We start from the raw sequence: 18322 nt of genomic DNA, 5'->3' as shown, positions 1-18322 counted from the left end.
TTCATACAACAATTGAACTGTATAAATGCAGAGAATATACAGTGAATGCCTGTCTTTAAAACATAATTCTAGTAAAGAGTTTTCACTGTCATTGGACAGTACATGTTTGGTAACTGTTGCTGCCAGATCATTTTTTACCCTGCCTTTTACAATTTTTAAAATTCTTTTTTTTTTCATTAAATTCAAAGTTTTATTGTAAAACAAACAAAAAACAAAAAAACAAACAAACAGAAAGGTGCTTTCATTTTACATTCAGCAACAGGATGTGTATTTTTACATAGAACTACTAGTAGTAGTAGTACTAGTACTAGTAGTAGTAGATATAATGTAATAATCTTTTTTTTAGATAAATGTAGAATTTCCCATAATGATTTTTTTTTTCAATTAAGGTGATTTACACTTTCACAAATTTCTGTGAAATAACTTTTTTTTTTTTTTCAGCACAGATTTCATAGCAATCTATCCAACAGTTGTTGGGACATTTCAAACAAAATTGCAAGAGGAAACATCAGAGGATTGCTAAGGTGTTTTTCTACTCTGGGAATCTGTGACTTGCTTGAAACTTTGACATTGCAGGAAAAGTCAGGTGATCACCAAAGTCAGTATGATTCATCCTCTAGTAACTATAATGTACTACGGGTGTAACGGTACACACAAGTCACGGTTTGGTATGTACCTCGGTGTGGGGGTCATGGTTCCGTACGGTTCGGTACAACGGGGAAAAAGCAACAAAAAGTCACACATGTATTACACTAGCTTTTTTTCATTTATTTTGAACAGACACCAGTTGACTTTAAAACTAAAAAACATCTCCTGTTATAAAAGTAAAAAATAAACAGAATAAAACACCATTGCTCCTGCAAGCTTGTAAATGGCAGGGACCATAGACTGGCTCAAGTGCTTTCAGTAAATACTTGAAGCCGGCTCCTCTACTACGGCATATGGGTGCATAGATGTGGATATGTATATGCCAATTGCTTCGGTGATGTTTCTGGCCCTGTCTGTGTTCATGTCAAGAGGCTGCTTAAGGGGATAAGTTGTTGCACACAAGTTGTTTTTTTCCTCCCACCAGTGATAGACATATCGGGGTGATGCCGTCTTATATGCGTTAACATGTTTGATGGTAGGGGAAACACTGAAACACAATATATTAGGGGGGTTCCCCCCCTTTAAGGTCAAGTTAATTTTATTAAATTTTATTTTCTATGTAGCGCCAGATCACAACATAAGTCATTTAAGGTTACCTTTCCTATAGAACAGGTCTATACACTGTCCTTTTATTAAACAAACTAAATAGCCTTATGTTATTTATCTTATTTACACAATGGCATGTCATTTCTGTCTCTACACGGTGCGCGTTTACAATCCTCCTCTGCTCTCTGTATCTCGCATGTCGGAGTTCCGCCCCAATGCGCACACAAACACACAGACACGTGTGCGCACTTACAGGACAGCACACTAGAGCGCGGCTCGGGCCGCATTTTCCTGACAGAAGAGTCTGACGCAGTTTGTTACCTGGCATAGTTATTGCTATGGACAGTGTAACACGCTGCTCGCACAGCAGCGCACCACAGCGCTGGACACACAGTCAATTGGAGCGGAGCTTGTGTTGCTTTCAGGCGTTGTCACGTAAATAACAAATTCCTGGATTGAAGTGAGGACTCGACTTGTTTTGATACTCACTCAGATATATTCGTCGTATGACTGCGTGCACTGAACCGTGACGCCCGTACGTACCTAACAACACGGGAGAATACAAATGTTACACCCCTATAACCACTTTAAGTCTACTGGTTGTTGTTGAGACATTCCAGTCTGGGCCAAAGAGTAGACCAGCATTTCCATTCACAGCCATGTCACTGGCATGACTAAGAAGCAAAAAACCAGTTGACAAAAAATTTCGTACTGAAGAGCAAACTCTCTCCTCACAGAAAATTGCAGTCAGATCTAAACATAACTTTATAACTGCATATGTCTTTGTCTTTTGTCCTTCATGCAGTTCAGTCTGACTGGCTCTTTATCTCTGCAGGATAAGTGGCTTTGACAACATTCAAGATTTCCTTTTAATGTTATTTTCTGAGTTGCACAGTTTCAAATTGTAAACAGTCCCATTCAGCTAACTGAGTTGTTCACATATATCAGAGATCTCTACTCTTTAGTAGTGTTGCTTTCAATCAACAACATAGTCAGAGAGCTGTTGAAACCTGTTGTACCTGCAGCCTTATTATGTGGCTCTGTAGAGGTGTGGCTGTAGCCAGGAGACATTCAGTAAGGAGGGTAATCACCTTACAGTATCTCCAACTGAAGGTTAGGTTTTGTTGTCTCAGTCTTCAGAACAAACCCAAACACTTGTCTATAGTTGTAACCTAGGTTCTTAATGTAACCATTACTAATCGTGATTCATGTCTTCAGTGAAAAGTTCAATTACTTTTGTTTCTGCAGTAAGTTAAATGGCACAGTATGAGAATTATGCCTGCAGTGTGTGTGTGTGTGTGTGTGTGCGTGAATGCATGCGTGTGTGAGTGTGAGAATGTATGACTCACAACCAGAGTCATAGGGTTACACCTATGGGTGTGTATATGTGATATGTAGTGATATTCATCAGTGTCCACTTGCTGATTCTCTTGCAAACACAGGGCTGTGGAATACTCAAGGTGAACTGAGAAACTAAACCAGGATCAAAGTCAGTGCTCCTGTTGTGAAATGTCTTTTGTTTGAAGTTAATGGAAGTGTCATGGCTATCTGGAGTAAAGTTTGATATTTATTGTATATTTGAAGAAAAAAAACCCCACAGAATCAAACAGATATTTAGATCCATTTGTCCAATATCTGTAGATGTCTCCAGCAGTTCAGGGGCAAGAATAAGATGTAATCCAGCCACTTTGGATCATTGTTGATACCACTCTCACCACCTGGGGTTTGCCTGTCAGGAAGTCAAGGATCCACATGCACAGTGAGATGTTGAATCCCAGCTCATTGAGCTTTGGAACCAGCCTGGAGGGAACTATAATGTTAAACACTGAACTGTAGGCAATGAACAGCATGATAAGGTGTTGTGGAGGATGGTGGTGTCTTCTGTAGATTGGTTGGGACGGTAGGCAAACTGTAGTAGGCCCGGTGTGCTGGTTAGTGAGGAGAAGATTTAATCTTTAACCTGTTGTTCAAAGCACCTTATCACTACAGAGTTAAGAGCCACTGGTTTGTCATCATTCAGGCAGGTTGTTTTTGTTTTCTTGGGCACAGAAACAATGGTGGACTTCTTAAAACACATGGGTATGATGACTGAGCCAGTGACCGGTTATATATTGTTGTAAACTCCGGTGCTAGTTGGTGATAGTTTGAGGACCTGTCTGATCCTGCTGTTGTGTTGGTGTTCACACACTTGAAAGCCCTCCTGACGTCATGCTCACAAATCCCTTTCTGATGTTTCTAGGTGTCAGAGGTGTATCCACCAATCCATTAATCTCTGTTTCATCTGTTTTTATTTGTTGGCTGCAGTGGGCATCAAAGTGACCGTAAATGTTATTGAACTCAGTTGCTATTCCCACATCAGCATTTAAAAAGTAGGGGGGTGTTGGCTTGTAATTTGTCATATTCCCTAAACCTTGCCACATGCTTTAGGGATTGCCCTTGTGGAATTGCAGCTCTTCATGTAGTCCATTTTTGCCCTTTTTACTGCTCCTCTTATATTGTAGGCTAATTCTTTTTAATTGTCCAGGTTTTCAGACTGCAGTCCTAACTTGTAGGGTGCAGTTTGTGTGTTTAACTCGTGGTTGTGGAAATATTTAACTGTGGCTTTGGGTACAGTTACTTTTGTTGCTTTGTAAATTAAACTCGCCATAGACTCAGTAACTACATTGATGTCATCAGCAACTTTGATGGTGGTGTCCTGAAACGTGCATCAGACTGCATCATATAGTGCAGACTGCAGGGCAGCCTCTGATTGGCTTGACCATTTGTTGCTCTAAAGCCATCTCTGAGTTGTGTCTGGCACTGATCCAGAGTGTTCATTCCCCTTTTAGAGCATTGCACATGTTGGTTTATAGCTACGCCTCCACCAAAAACTTTTGGTATAGTACTTCTTGAATCAAAAGTTACCCCTGTGAATGTGCCTAGACCCTGGACTGGTGTAGTGTTTTCACCACAGATGGCACTCCTAAATGTGGGTGGGGTTTTTGTCACTGACTGCTCCATCCAGCACTCACTGTATCTCCTCTTCACCAGTGATACAAAGTAACATCTACACCTCTTTTATTGTCCACAGAATGGGGTTGAATCCTGACATTTTCAGAACAAAGACGAACAGACTCTCTCTATGAGATATACAAAATAGCAGATTTGTGCATTAAGTCCTTGTCAGGCAAGGACAGGGGTATCATGGTGCCAGAGCACACCAGTACAATGCTACGCTTGGAGGAAATGAAGCTTAAGTCTCCAGCAACAATGAGCCCAGCATCAGAGTTGCCAGTCTGAACTGTTCATGTCTTTGCAGAGATCCAAAAAGGCAGCCTCTGTACTCTGTTGTGGTGGAATGTAGACTGCTGTGATAATGAGTGATGTGAAGTCTCATGGTAGAAAGTGTGGTCTGAAGTATTTAATTCCAAATCAGGTGAGCTGAAACAGTATAGTGTTTTAATATTCCTAGTGTAACACCAGTCCTTGTTCACCATAAAACACACACCTCCTCCTTTTTTTGCCAGAGCCGTCTTTCAGACTGGTATGTAGAAAAAGAGACACATGGTCAATGTTTTGAAATTGGAAAACATTAAAATAAATGAATAAATAAATAAATAAATCAAAAAAACTTTGTCCAGCCAGGTTGCAAAGTCAGCAGGATGAGATTGGTTTGCTGATTTCCCAAATCCTGATGAAATCAAACACTCAAAAATACAATTCAAATAGACATAGAGCATAAATTTGCATAAATGTTATGGCAAAGCTGACACAGAGGCAACTGGACTGAGCTGCGCCTTCTCAAACAGAAGGTGAATTTCAATGAAGCACATCAATGTTTAATCAATGTTAAATGGTAAAGCTGCAGGAGACTTAAGCCCCATTTCCACCAAGCAGTACGGTACGATACGGTTCAGTTCAGTATGTTGTTTTTCCATTTCCACTGCGAAAAGTTGTGGATGGTACTGATGGAACCATTCCTAACTGTTACCATTTTGGTAACCCCTCTGTTGGGGTACCTAGCACACAGATCTGGTACTAAATGGTGGAGCTGTGAACACTGCAGTCCGTTGATTGGTCAGTAGCGGACGGTCACTCTGCTCAGGGCTGAGTTGTGCCTGGTTATGAGGGAGAAGCCACTGTTCATGTCGTGGACAGTTTAATTAGTAAACTGTAAATATGCAATGAAAGGATGTTTTACTGCCTTTTGCAGCAGCCAGAGAAAAAAACAAACACTTAATTCACCAGGCCGACTGCTGGGATTTTTAAGGTGGAACATTAACGTGTAATGTTACTTTTACCATTACTTTAGTTTTCATATGACGGACACTTTAAGTAATGAGTGGATCTTCAAGCATTTATATCTATTAATTTCGGCCGGGTTATGTGAACTGCATATATTCTAATCCTCATCCCGGAAAAAAAGAAGGGTCACGTAGCGTCCGACCAACACAACACAACACTAAACCCCAGAGCATGCCTGAGAAGGACTAAATGCACAAACCTGCTATTTTTAATAAATATCCCATTGAGATAGACTCTCACTGCAGCCTGTTTTGTTTTGAGCTATTTTGTTCTGAAAATGTCGGCATGCAGTCTCGGAGTGCAGACTTTCCTCTGTGTCACCGATAATGAGGAAATACAGTGAGTGCTAGATGGAGCAGTGATTGACAGTAACCCCGCCCACATTTAAAGGTACGGTTTTCAGTGGAAACGCAAGGGTCTAGGTACCATGTCTAAAGGGTACTTTCGGGTTCCAAAGGTACCATACCGAAAATGTTTGGTGGAAACGGGCTATGATTACCATCCATACTTTAAGCCCCTCTGCCAAAAAAGCCCAGTCTGCTCTGATTGGTCAGCATTCCAGTGTCTTCCACATCTGCACTCTGTTGCTCATTTTAGATAGGAACTGTGCAAATTTGCAGGAAAGCCCAATCAGTCTTTTTTCAGCATTGGCAGTATAAAAACAAAATCGGGGAGTGTGCCAAAATGCTGCCTACCTACTTTTATTTATACAGAATGCGCCTTTTTCGGGGCAATGGGGGGCATGAGCAAGTAACAAAACGTGTAGCTCAGTGTGTGATGTAAACAGTGACATGGGAGGGAAGCTGCGGCTGGTCAGTCCTTCGGCAATTCTCTCGTAAGTCAGCCCATTCTTCACTGTTCCCGTCATTTGACGGTTAACGGCCTCTTCATTTGCGAGAAAAGGAGGGCGCGCAGTTCTTTGTCTCCCCAGTTGCTCATCTTTACAGTGTCTGTCAGGTTTGCGTTTCCCTCTTGCTACTAGCTGCTCGCTAATTCCTGCTATCAGCTGTTTCCTGTTTATCCACTGCCAGTGACTCGCACATGTGGTGTCATCAACAGCTCCTCCCACAAGTCATCAACAGCCCCTCCCATTGCGGAAGGCTGCCTCGGTCTGTTTAAACTAAAAGGGCTCCGCCAGGGGCGATTCTAGGATCAGAGGTTTAGGGGTGCTGAGCACCTAGAGAGCTGCCCGGCCAGATAAATTTCACTGTTTTGTACATTTTAACTCAATTTCATTCCCACATTTGTGAAAAAAAAGCACAACACTTTTTGGGAAAGTCTGTGACTAAACCATCAAATCTAATAAAGGTTATTTAAATGCTGAGCCACAGCAAAAGAGGAATGGATTGGAATCATAAAAGAAACATATCGTAACCCTAATTTCTGGGGGAGGATAACTCATTTTGATACAGCAGCTCCTCAACACACACACAAACCTGTATGTATGTTTCTGGAGTAAACCAGCCCCCTATAGTGAGTACCAAAAATACCAAAAATGGACCTTGGACTTATTTTTTGGACTTTTATTTGAAATGCAATGCACATCATGTAACATTAACACATTAACAGTAATTGACTTTTTTAATGTTTGTCTCTGCCTTTTTCCTTCTTGTCTGTATTATTATATAATACATACATAAATAAAAATACACTTCAAAAAAATAAAGTGAAATCTACAAAATAATAATAAAAAATACACACAATAGGAGTTATAATGTTAATGGGCATCCAGTCAGTTAGCTAGTACACCTTGGCATTAATATTAACCATAGACTGTATGATATTAACACATGCACATGACACAACAGCTAGCTTCTCTCATTCCAATTCAAACAGAGGACAGTGGTACGGGAACTGCCCATTGGTCCGACAGCCCATTGGTCCGACATCCCATTGTTCCGACCATATTAAACCCATTGTTCCGAAGTCCGTTCCGAAATCATTATCATGCCCTGTGGTAAAGGTCTGGTTAGGTTTACGCACAAAAACCACTTGGTTAGGGTTAGGAAACGATCATGGTGTGGGTTAAAATGAAAAAGAAAGTGACAAACACACAAGCTGTGAGCCTGCTTCGCCTCAAGCCTTTCCCAGCTGACCCAGAGCCGGTCGCGGCAATTGGCCACCTCACTTTATGCTCCTGATTCATGAAACTTTACAAGTTTGTAATTGCAATCAAACTTCAGGTAGAGTTTGAAGATAGGTTTGGTCTGAGCAAAGGTGCTGGAAGTAGGGGGTTAGGAAGAAGGAAAAGCGCCATTGCCCCACCCTACTCTACACCCTTGGCCCGCATTTGTTTTCAATGGTGGAACCATGCAGTGTGGCTGGAGTAAGCCCACTAGGCTTTACTTTCTCATAGTTGTAATCTGATCATCTCTTTCTGTTACTTTCTTTTTGTTTGGTCTTTACATTGACTCTAGTGATTTTATTTGTATGACTGAAACAAAAGTGTGAGAGATAACGTTGATATATCTTTACCCTCCTGTAATAATGAACAAATCAAGGACAATGAAGGAGGGAAGCTGCACACACACACACACACACACACACACACACACACACACACTCTTTCCATAGCCCCACCTCTGTTGCTAGGTTACTGCAGCCTATTACTATACAGCCATTTCAGCCAATTGCATCACCTCACATGATGACGCATGAGCGTCAGAGTGCTCCACCGTGGAAGGAAGGCACTCGTGTTTATCACTGACATCATTTCCTCTCTCTGTCTTATGGCAATACTGCTCTCCTTCCCCCTACACACACACACACACACACACACCAAAATGAAAAAAATTAGGAAATGAGGATTATTATGGGGTGCCGTTTGTAAAGTGGCTCACGCTGAAAACACTGATTAAAAAAGTGTTGTGAATTTTTTAACGTCACCTTTTACCACATTTACAGCAATATTTGTTAACTTTGAAATATATTAAATAGTTAAATCTAAATATTAAATGTGGCACCTAAATGTTAAATGTTAAATCTAAATATTAAATCTAAATCTAAATGTTAAATGTTAAACCAAAATGTTCTGGGTGAAACTAAATATTTAGCTAATATGCAAATTCACACTGCCAGTCACCGTAAGTACCAAAATAAAAGGTCGAGATGGTCAGACTGTGTTTTTAGAATCAAATAACGAATTAAAACCAACTTATTAGGGGAAATGGACACTTGAACATACATTACCGTGATAATAACTACCTAAAATAACAAAAAACATGTTTGGAGAAATTTTATTTGACGTGTACTTTGTTGTTAGTGTCCCTTCGGAGGGAATCACCTTGTTGTTTACAAATACTTCTGGGTAGAAAACCAGCAGAGTTTAGCTACATATATATATATATGAATCTCTCACATTTTTCACATCAATATATCACCATTTAGACTAATCTGGTGTTTGTAAAGTCTATAAACACAATGATTGAACAAACATTACTATTTCTGTGTGCACGTTTTGAAATTAATAACATGATTAACTTAGATTAGCGGGGCTAACCGTTAGGTGTTAGCCCTGTTAGCGGTGTCTGTAATGACTCATTAAATCTAAACGGACCGTGAAAAAAATATTTTTTTCCAGCGGATGTCTTAGTTACAACATGATTGAGCTAACTAGAGTAGTTTCATGTCGTATCCGACAACGGGAGGCTTTTAATAGATGACATCCTGATGTTAGTTTTGCTGCTGCTGTGGCCACTGATGCTTTCTAGACATCGTGATTTCCCAAAACTGAATAAATACCACACATTGCAACACAAAACTGCTTTGCTAGCTCAATCATGTTGTAACTAAGACATCTGCTGGAAAAAAATATTATTTTCACGGACCGTTTAGAGTTAATGAGTCATTACAGACACCACTAACGGGGCTAACAGCTAACGGTTAGCCCTGCTAATCTACGATAACCATATTATTTACAAAACGTACACACAGAAATAGTAATGTTTGTTCAGTCATTGTGTTTATAGACTTTATAAACATCAGATTAGTCTAAACGGTGATACAGTGACGTGAAAAATGTGAGATTAATATATATGTATGTACATATATATATATATATATATATATATATATATATATATATATATATATGTATAGCTAAAGTCTGCTGGTTTTCTACCCGGAAGTATTTGTTAACAACAAGGTGATTCCCTCCGAAGGGACACTAACAACTCAAAGTACACGTCAAATAAAATTTCTCCAAACATGTTTCTTGTTATTTTAGGTAGTTATTATCACGCTAATGTATGTTCAAGTGTTCATTTCCCCCGATAAGTTGGTTTTAATTTGTTATTTGATTCTATAAACACAGTCTGACCATCTCAAGCTTTTATTTTGGTACTTCCGGTGACCGGCAGTGTGAATTTGCATATTAGCTAAATATTTAGTTTCACCCAGAACATTTAGATTTAACATTTAACATTTAAATTTAGATTTAACATTTAGATGTAACATTTAGATTTAGATTTAGATTCAATATTTAGATTTAACATTTAGATTTAGATTTAGATTTTGCATGTAGATTTAACATTTAGATTTAGATTTAATATTTAGATTTAGATTTAACATTTAGATTTAGATTTAATATTTAGATTTAACATTTAACATTTAGGTGCCACATTTAATATTTAGATTTAACTATTTAATATATTTCAAAGTTAAAAAATATTGCTGCAAATGTGGTAAAAGGTGACGTTAAAAAATTCATCACACTTTTTTAAACATTGTCTGAAGCTAAATGTGGCAAAATGTTGATGTTATTTTCAGCGTGAGCCACTTTACAAACGGCACCCCATAGCTTATGCTTTAGAATCTGATTCGAATGACGTGTCTGTATATTTTTTCTACATATGTGCACACACTGTATTAGGAGAGGAGAGGAGAGGAGAGTGTGTTCTTGGTGAAGAATTGGTAAAAGCAGGAGTATGACTGGGTCCAGATCACAATCATTCACATGAGGTTGAAATGAGATTAGATCAAATTGAATTGTACCTCATTAGCAGACAATCATGGATGTTTGCTCTGTTTAGGGTCCTTACAGCAGTTTAACATTGGGATTTTGAAATATTAAAACAATAAGCTATGTAACAGAAGAGGACCACACAAACAATAACTACACAGCCGCAAGCATCTATAATCAGGATACAAGCAGATTTTTGAGCATATGGCTGCTCATTTCTGATTTAACTGACAAGAAGCAAAACTCTTTGTTTTCCCGTAAGTTATTCATTGTGGTAATTATTAATGCTGATGCTCTGTTGAGTTGTATGAATCTACTTTCAAAATGATTTGATGTAGTTTATGACCTTTAGTGTAGACATTTACATGATAAATGTTCATTTTGCTGAAGATCTGGAATGCATCCCACGTCTATTGATTAAGACACAGATAGTGCCACTATATGAGACGTCTCAAAGCTTATCCTGGAGAATGCAAAGATTCAGATAACTTACAGGACGGCAGAGGTGGGATTTGAACCTTAACCTTTGCATTAAAAGAAACCATGTTACCACTCAACTACTGAGCAAATCACCTTACCATTGTGTATGTAGAAGCATGAAAAATACCTAGGAACATGCCTAGTAGATTTTGATAGGATTGTTTTTAAACTGAATGATGTTCTTTTTACTTTTTTTAAATATATACCTTTTGTATTATTTTTCACATGTTGGGTATTTCAAGATGTGTCATAAGAATCATTTATTAACTGGGTCAAAATTCTGTACACTCTACTTCAGTCACTGTAATCACGGACTAACATCACAATGCTCCACATTACACAGGGGGACAAGACAAGCATGCCCATTCACCATTTTCATTGAACCACTCACTGCTGCCATTTGCCAAAACACTAATATCACAGGAATGAAAATGCCAGACGCACATCAGAAAATTCATATTTATGCCAATGACATACTACTCTTCTTACAAAACCCTCACTCATCACTGCAGGAAGAATACTCTAATACTTCTTTTTTTGAGGTTTTATTTATATACAGACAACGGAAACACAATAGACAAAAAGAAAACAATGACAAAGCAACATATGACATAGCAAACACCAACAAAACCATACAAGACATACAAAGTCACAATAAAAAACAACAAAAACAACACAACGCCAAAGGGGGGGGGGGGGGGGGGGGGGAGTACTGTACCATAGCAATTTCAGTTTCAATTCATTAACATCATCAAGTTAAGCAACATTCCTGCAACTCAGATATGCAAACCTGAGAAAGTCCTCATAACTTGATCTCAATATATTTTCGGATCATGTTCTGTTACATTCAACAAATCAGTCATTCTCTCCATTCCAAGATCAAAAAATTCCAACCACCATGTTTCTTTTGAAAAACAATCTGCCTTATGTGTCTTCCAATTCATCAAAATCATTCTCCTAGCAGCCAAGAAGCCTTGGCCTGCTATTTTCCTATCCTTCTTTGACCTGAGTTGTGCAGCCCTATAACCCAACAAATAAATGAGAGGACAAGGAGAGAGTTCTATCTTAAGGACACGTGACAATGAATGGACCACATCTTCCCAAAAACATTTAATTGCAGGGCAGTGCCACAGCATGTGAATTAAAGTTCCTACTTGACCACACCCGTGCCAACAGAGGTCAGAGGAGTTGGGGTCTATTTTCTTCATTTTTGTCGGTGTGATATATGCTCTATGATGAATTTTCATTTGTATAATTCTGAATCTGACAGATTTGGAAATAGCTGCAGGATCCCTCCATATTCTCTCCCACCCTATTGGATTTAGAGAGACCCCTAAATCCTGTTCCCACTGTGACTGAGTGTGGACATTAGGGTTTGAGGAAGAACATATTATCAATTTATACAGCCCGGAGACTGTACCTCTGTGTGAAGCTAAAATCTTAATTTATCATCTAACTCAACATTGTACTGCAAATATTCTTTTGGGAGTTTTGAGAGGATTGATGTTAACTGAGCATACTGTAAGAAAGCGTTGACATTTAGACTATATCTTTTTTGAAGCTCCTCAAAGGACAAAATCACCCCATTTTCGACAATTTGTGAGATTACATTAATGTTATGTTGCTGCCATACAGAGTTAGACAGTGGGTTCCCTGCTGCTTTGAAGGCTGAATTATACCATAGTGGACAGGATGCTAAGGCAGTCCTCGCTATTCCTAGTTTTTTGTGAACCTTTTTAACAATGTCACATGACAAGCTAATAATACAGTTATCTATTTTTGGTGGAGCAAGATGATACCACAGTGATGATAATGAAATTGATTTGTTTTTTTCTCTTCTTCTTCTCATAAATTCCTCCAGCAAATGCCAGCTACCTTTTGATCTATTTTGTTGATAGTCCCACATTAGAAGGAATCTGGCATTAAATGCTAAATAATACATATACACATCTGGGATACCCAGGCCCCCTCTATTTCTTGGCAATGACAGTTTCCTCTTATTTATTCTGGGCTTTTTACCCTTCCACAAGAAATCTGAGAACATTTTGTTTATATTATCAAACCAAGGTTTGTTTATATGCAAGGGAATGGAAGAGGTCAAAAAGGTTCATCTTGGTAGAATGTTCATTTTCAGCACCTCTGCTCTGCCCGATAAAGACAAAGGTAGGTTAGACCACCTTTTGAGGTCTTCCTTTATGGAATGAACCATAGGTTGAGCATTTATTTCAAAAATTTTGCTGATAGGGGTTCTGATCTTAATGCCCAAATATTTCATCCCTTCTCTTTTCCATATAAAAGGAGCTGGTCCCAGATCAGCAATGTGTGTAAACTAATTTAAAGGGATAGTTTCACTTTTGCTCCAATTTATTTTATAGCCTGACAGACTGCCAAATGTTTTTATAATTTGTAATACTTTTGGGATTGAGCATGATGGCTCGGACAAAGTCAACAAAATATCATCTGCATACATATTAAGTTTAAAATCATAATCCCCAATTGGGACACCTGTAATATTTCTTTCCATCCTTATTGCACAAGCTAAAGGCTCTAGTGCCAGGATAAATAATAGTGGGGAAAGAGGACAACCTTGTCTAGTAGAGCAATAAAGCTGAAATGGTGCTGAAATAATATTATTGCTCTTAACTGCTGAAACAGGTTCATGATACAGAGCTCTAATCCACTGTAAACATCTAGATCCAAAACCATATCTGGAGAGAGTGTAAAATAAGTATTGCCATTCAATACAGTCAAATGCTTTCTCCGCATCCAATGATACTGCTATCACTGGATGTCGGAGAGAGCTGGTAACTTGCATAATCTGCATAAGCCTCCTCATATTGTTGGATAGTAATCACCCTGGGATAAAACCAACCTGGTCCAGGTGGATTAAAGTGGACACAGTTTTTTCAAGTCTTTTTGCTAGTATCTTTGCAAACAATTTATAATCATTATTAAGTAAGCTTAAAGGCCTATAATTGTTTACATCTAGGCGGTCTTTCCCAGGTTTGGGCAACTATGATATTATGGCTGTCCGCATTGATTGCGGCATAGATTGCTTCTGTATAATATCATTATATAAATGCACCAACAGTGGTGTGATCTCTTTCGAGAAACATTTAAAAAATTCTGTGGTGTAACCATCTTCACCAGACACTGAATATTATTTAAAATTTCAACTGCTGAGATTGGGGCATCAAGTGTTTGTCTTTGCTGCTCATCTAATTTTGGCAAGGGCAGATTCGTGAAATAATTATCTAACTCTTGCTGTATTACTTTACATTCAGATTCATACAGTGTTGAGAAAAATCTTTTAAACATATCATTTATAATATCATGGTCGCTTATGATCTCACCATTGTCGTTTCGTAAAGCAGAGATTGAATGCCTTTGTTCAAGTTTTTTTAATTGATATGAGAGCATTTTCCCTGCCTTCTCGCCATTCTCATAGTGTTTCCTTCTCAACTTGTATAGTGCAAAAGCAGATTCCTCATGCATTAATGCCTGTACCTCTGCCCTTGCCAAAAGAATTGCATGTTTTAAAGTATTATCACTCGGATCTGCCATATGCATCAACTCAAGCTCTTTAAGTCTACATAATAATTCCTTTTTCTTCTGTATCTTCTCTTTGTACTTATATGATGAAAAACTAATGATCCACCCCCTACATGTTGCCTTAAAGGCCTCCCAAACTGTCTGTATGGGAATGTCAGGAGTTATATTTAATTCAATGAATTCTTTTACATTCTGTTGTATTAATTTAACAAATTTGTCATCATTGAACAATGAATTATTAAAGTTCCATCTTTTATATTTTGGTTTAGATTTAGAAGATGGGTAGAAACTTAATGACACTGGAGCATGATCCAATATGACAATACTATGAATAGTGGTATCAACAACAGAGTTCAGTAAATCATCTGACAGCAGAATATAGTCAATTCTGGAATAGGAGTTATGTGCCCTTGAGTAAAATGTGCTCTCTTGATTGAATGTTTATCAAACGCCATACATCAGTTAATGACTGTATCTCTAGTAGTTCATTGAAGGCTCTTGAGAGAGACTTATCTGCTGGTAAAGGGGGGCCAGAACAGTCTACTTAAGCATCATTTACTAAATTGAAATCGCCAGTCACCAATAATGGTGTGTTTTTGAACTGTGCCAGCTGAATGTTTAATAAAGAAACAAAGTTGGCTTGTTCCAAATTCGGGGCATACAGATAAACTAAAGTTATTTTATTATTTTGCAGATCACCTGAAACTATTACCCATTGCCCCTCTTTATCAGAGATCACTTCTAAGGCTGTTAATAAAATCCTCTTTGAAATCAAAATACAGAATCCTCTGGAAGCTTTTGTGCCAGAAGAGTAAAATATTTGTCCTACCCAGCGCTGTTTTAACTTCAGAGTCTCTTCCTTGGTTAAGTGTGTTTCTTGTAGTATTACTATGTCACAATCCATAGATTTTAAATGAGACAGAACTTTGAACCTTTTGACAGGATTCTGGATGCCATTTATATTCCATGTGATTACTTTAATTACCCTTGATGACATTAGATATAATTAGGTAAAAATTAACGTTTTGCAGAGGGCAGTACTGTAGTGGGGAGAGAGGGAAGGGAGGACAAACACATTACACCTAACATAAAATATACATACCAACCTACAATAGCGCAGATTACATATAACATCAATAAAATGAAAAAAAGAAAAAGAATCCATCTCCAATCCGTGATAGTCGGGCGTAGACGCCGTATGACTGACTGCCAGACCATTACAACGCTTAATAATGTTAATACCCCTATATATAACAAAAGAAAAAAGAAAAACACCTAAATCTAGTTCGGGATAGCCGATATTTCATACTTTAATTATAAACTATAAATTATGACCTATTGTCCATTTTCCAAATTAAACACAAGAGCCGTCCCGCATGAAAAAACAACAAACCAAAAGTCCGTGTCATAAACTCACTGCATGAGGCTGTCACGGAGCGCTGGTCTGGGGAATCTGCTGCCACCTCTTCTCCAACTCTCTCCGTGCTGCCTCAGGTGTGTTGTAGATCAACTTTTCGCCGTCAATAGTCACCACAAGCCAGGCAGGATGGAGTATCCCGACTCTTAGCTCCTGCTTTTTAAGTTTTTGTATTATATCGTTGAATAACCACGTTGTCTCCTCACCTCTGCTGTCAGATCCTGACGGATGTAAAAGGGACGACCTTCCCAGAGGATTTTTTTTTTTATTTCTTGCTGCAACCATTATCTTCTGTTTATCTGCCCATCTTAGAAGCCGTACTATTATGTTGCGTGGTGGATCCTCAGGATTTGGCCGAGGGCGCAGCGCTCTGTGGGCAGTGGCATATCCAGGACATTTTTACTGGGGTGGCCAAGATGGGATACAAAGCTAGTGTGGGGTGGCCATGGCATAGCAAAGTATAATGCCACGTACGCAGCCAACCCCGGTTCGAATCCTGGCCGGAGGACCTTTGCTGCATGTCACATCCCCTCTCTCTCCCGTGATTTCCTGTCTCGTAACTATCAAATAAATGTGTCTATGCAGGTAAAAAAAATATTTGAAAAAAAAAAGAGTCCTCGGGAATCTCTGGTTATTTTAACATGTCGATTTTTAATCAGTAATTATGTTCAGGATAGGGTACAAATTTTCTAAGAGCCATTTCCTTATAGTGGATTAAAGTCCTCATCTCTTCACAAGTTAGATTAGGGTAGGAATATTCAACTGCTCTTAACTCATCCTATAGAATAACATTAATCAGTCATCAGCTCATCATCTGTGTCACCTGTATTGTTACCTGTGTTTGCTCTACTAATTGAGGCGCCATCTTGTGGTTACATAAAAACACAGCAATCCAGGCAATAGAACAAACCAAAAAATTCAAATCAAAGCTTAATACTTAAAGATAGGCCTTATTAAAAAGTTTATCTGTAAGCAAAAAGATAAAATAAGCTTGTAGCCTAAGGAAAAAAGGAATATTTGTTGTTCTTTACAGATATAATTAGATATAGATATAATTTGTTGGAGATACTGGAATTTGATTTTTTTTGGTTTGTTCTTTGCCAGGTGTTTTTTTATTTAACCACAAGATGGGGCCTAAATTAGTAAAGCAAACATAGGTAACAATACAGGTGACACAGTTGAAGGCCTGATGACTGAATAATGTCATTATATGTACGAAAAGGGGTCTGCCCATTTTTCCGACAGCCCATTGGTCCGACATCCCATTGTTCCGACCATATTAAACCTATTGTTCTGAAGTCCCATTGTTCCGAAATCATCATGATGTCCTGTGGTTAAGGTCTGGTTAGGTTTAGGCACAAAAACCACTTGGTTAGGGTTAGGAAAATGTCATGGTGTGGGTTAAAATGAAAAAGAAAGTGGCAAACACATAAGCCGCGAGCCTGCTCCGCCTCAAGCCTTTCCCAGCTAACCCAGAGCGCACCATCAAGGCTGAAAGACGCCCGCCGGGAGCCGTTCAGCACCGCGGAGAGCTCCCCACACAACCCCGAGAGTTAATAACAGAAGGTTGTGGTGTTTCATTCTCTCCTCTCTGTGACACTTGTATCTCGACCAGTAGCCTACTTTTGTTGCGTTGCTTATCCCCTATGGTACACAACTACAGTATTGCCTAGTATAATCACATATCGGAACAACGAGACGTTGGACTAATGAGAGGTCAGAACAATGAGAGGTCGAAACAATGCTACAGAACCATATGAAAATGTGCAAAAAGTGGTTTTCAACCCAGACAGTATTCATGTCCAGGGCCACCCCCCAAAATCGCCATTGTCTGTGGGCCCAGTCCACTTCAGGCACTGGATCTCCCTCGCCCGTGCCCGGAACATACTGAAATATGCGGTTTAGTAACCCATTCAGATCATCTGCCTCCATGCTTTCTTTAATGCTGAATATCCTGATGTTATTTCTTCTGCTGCGCGATTCAAGATCATCCAGCCAATTGCTGAGGAACGACACTTTTTTGGAGAGCTCTTGCACCGCAGACTGCTCGTTTCCCAGGTCATCCTCCAGGGCACTTATTTGTTTTTCTGCGTTTGTAACCCCGTGCTGCACAGCTTGAGTCTTTTGATAGTGTTCGGATGGAGGAGCTTATCTCATCAAGTTTGTCTCTCATAGAGTCTTGATTACTTTGGAATGAGCTGAACAAACTTTTCGCCCATGCTGGCGCATCACATGCGTCTGCGTCCTGCTGGCGAGTCTTGTGAGTCTTTGTGCTCATTCTTGCGGAGCTTCATCTTTAATTCTCCGTCTTGTCACCCCATCCAGTTGACAAAGATATTCCTCCACTTTGTTATTTTGTAGCTTGTCTTTTTTTCCCCCTTTTTTCTCTTTAGAGGGGTTAAAATTGGTCTGGCGAGTCGTTGCTCACTAAGACG

General features: G+C 39.0%; 1 protein-coding gene across 40 annotated transcripts in view; it reads left to right on the top strand.

Annotated features, from left to right (window-relative positions):
* The window catches only part of plekha6 (pleckstrin homology domain containing, family A member 6), a 374661-nt gene that overhangs the window by 246084 nt on the left and 110255 nt on the right, over positions 1-18322 (top strand). The window lies entirely within an intron of this gene.

Source organism: Epinephelus lanceolatus, chromosome 1 (assembly GCF_041903045.1).
Source record: "Epinephelus lanceolatus isolate andai-2023 chromosome 1, ASM4190304v1, whole genome shotgun sequence".
NCBI lineage: Eukaryota > Metazoa > Chordata > Actinopteri > Perciformes > Serranidae > Epinephelus > Epinephelus lanceolatus.
The sequence above is the reverse complement of the archived record's forward strand: the minus strand, read 5'-3'. Positions and strand labels throughout refer to the sequence as shown.